The 2757-nt window shown below is 35.3% G+C and overlaps 1 pseudogene; it reads right to left on the reverse strand.

The window, feature by feature from the left end:
• Window positions 1-1620: 1620 nt before the first annotated feature.
• LOC132537800 (U4 spliceosomal RNA) lies at window positions 1621-1770 on the reverse strand (annotated as a pseudogene).
• Window positions 1771-2757: the final 987 nt, after the last annotated feature.

Genomic DNA, 2757 nt, shown 5'->3' on the forward strand with positions numbered 1-2757 from the left:
ACTAGAAAGAAATAAAATCATAAAGCAAAATAAAAACCCAAATGCATAGAATCAGGTTTTAGTAGAAGTTGTTACTATGGTTCAGAGACTCTTAATTTAATAGTTGACTATCCTCACAACTCTACGCCATTTCATCACTGGTCCTCAGTTGAAATAACTAAGGTGTAGTGTGATTAAAACTAACTGTGCACAAGATCACATAGCTGCTATATGCTGGAACAGGAATTTGAGTCTTTAAGATTTCACTCCAAAGTCCGTGGGGTGGAGTGATGAGAAATCATCACTTAAATGAAAAAAAAAAAAAAAGAAGAAGAAAGAAAGAAACAAATGCCTCCCCAGTCACTCATTCCAGCTTTGGTTTCAGCTGGCTCTTGAACTCTGTGGTCTTCCATTAGTGTGATTAATATTTGCTCTAGTTATTAATTGGGTGAAACATAAGTGCTTAATTTTTAATGTCATGATTGCATGATTGCTTGCAGGGAAGGCAGTTTGAATCAGTGGAGAATAAAATCTCCATGTTGCTCATTTTCCAGATGACATTTTTAATTGCCTGACTCTAACATAAAAAGTTGCTCTACTGCAAACATTTTGGAGTATTTTTTATTTTTAATTAACTAAGCTTCTGCTGTACCCAGTGATTCAATGTATCATATTGATATTAAAGTGTATGCACAGGCATTGTGTGATGGAAGCAAGGGATTAGAAAATGTAGAAGTAAGCCATGTCCTTGGTGTTTATATAGTGAATTTTAGACATTTTTGAGTGTTTTCATCTCAAATTGAGTTTACTTGATTTTACAAACATCTCTCCCTCCAGTGCAAAAATTACTTATTAAACATTTACTGTGTAGATAACCTATAGGAGTCTATATATAATCAAATAATACAAACCCCACATCTTTATGGAACTGATGGAGGAAATGAAAGCATGTGCTGAGAATGTGAACCGGGTTGACAACAGTGAGGATTGAATGAAATGCCTCCATATGGGGGCAGCCTTAGAGACTGATGACTGATGTTGGATTGTTGTCAGTATAGAGAGAATCATTGTATTAACACAAAAGGGTCAATTTGGCAAAAAAGAAAGGAGTGAAGCAACATCATCAACATCAATAAGTGCATTTGGGTAAACAACTATTGACTGAACTCCAACTGAAATTTCCCTCAACAATGTCAATGTTAAAGTGTCTTCAAAAATTAAAAAAAAAATTAAATTGAGTTTATTCTCTGTATCCCTTTGCAAGTCTTGGTCTTGGCTCCTATTCTCATTCTTTCCAAGAATTGCTTTATTAAACACTAAGAAAATAATGTTTGCAGATATAAGGTTATTTTCTATTTAACAGTAAGTAAGGTAAAAATGTCTTGTCAACTGGTAAATGGATAAACAAAATGTGACATAATTGTACAGTGAAACTATATTTGCCCACAAAAAGACAATTAAATACTGTCATACACTACAGTATGGGTGTCCCTTCAAAACATTATATTATGTGCAAAAAACCTGTTACATAAGACTTCTTATTTAATGCCATTTGTATAAAATATACAGAAAAGGAAAATGGTTCATAAAGTGCCAGCTGTAATGAAATAATGTATTAAAACAGCTTGTGACTAGAATTACAGTCAGAACTCTAAGCAAAATAGACTTTAGGTATGAATCATCAGAGCAGTCTACCATATGACCAAGCCATCAATGACAAGGAAAAGTTTTCAATTAGCAATAATCGTGCCTCAGACCACACTGGTTATAATAATGCCACTGCACAAAGCTAGTCATTAGTGACAATCTCATTTCAAGAGAGTGACACCAGGGCTACCCATTGGGGCTGGGCGGTAGAGCAGCAGGTTAAGTGCACATGGCTCGAAGCACAAGGACTGGTGTGAGGATCCGTGTTCAAGCCATCTGCAGGAGGGTCGCTTCATAAGCGGTGAAGCAGGCCTGCAGGTATATATCTTTTTCTTCCCCTCTTTGTCTTACCCTCCTCTGGATTTCTCTCTGTCCTATCCAACAGCAGCAATAACAATAATGATAATAATAAGGGCAACAAAATGGAAAAAATAGCCTCCAGGAGCAGTGGGTTCATAGTGCAGGCACCAAGCCCTAGTGATAACCCTGGAGGCAAAAGAGAAAGAAAGAAAGAAAGAAAGAAAGAAAGAAAGAAAGAAAGAAAGAAAGAAAGAAAGAAAGAAAGGAACCTAATCTTTGGAGACATTTGCTGACATTTGTCATTTTTTTTTAATTCATCATCTTAAAATAGGAAAGCAGATAAAGATGTCCACCTATATTCAACATAGCCCTTGAGGTCCTCTCCTCAAGAGGACAAGAAGAGATAACAAAGATATACAGATTGGAAAGAAAGAACTTAAACTATCACTATTTGTGTAAAACATCATGATAAATCTATACAATCCCACAAACTCCACCAAAATTAATAAATAAGTAAACTACTGGAAATAATAAAGTAGCATACAAAATTAATGTACATATATTTGTGGCATTTATGTATACAAACAAACAGAGGAAATAGAAATAAAAGACTCAGTTGCTTTTTAATTAAATTTAAATTTAATTTAATGGCCACTCCTGGTGGTCATTATTTTCTTTATTTTTTTAAAATTTTCCATTTTATTTGATAGGACAGAGAGAACTTGAGAGGGAGGAGGATACAGAAAGGGAGAGAGAAAGAGAGACACCTGCAGATCTGCTTTACTGCTCATGAAACGTCCCCGTTACAGGTGGGGAGTGGGGGTTCGAACC

This window comes from Erinaceus europaeus, chromosome 3 (assembly GCF_950295315.1).
Source record: "Erinaceus europaeus chromosome 3, mEriEur2.1, whole genome shotgun sequence".
NCBI lineage: Eukaryota > Metazoa > Chordata > Mammalia > Eulipotyphla > Erinaceidae > Erinaceus > Erinaceus europaeus.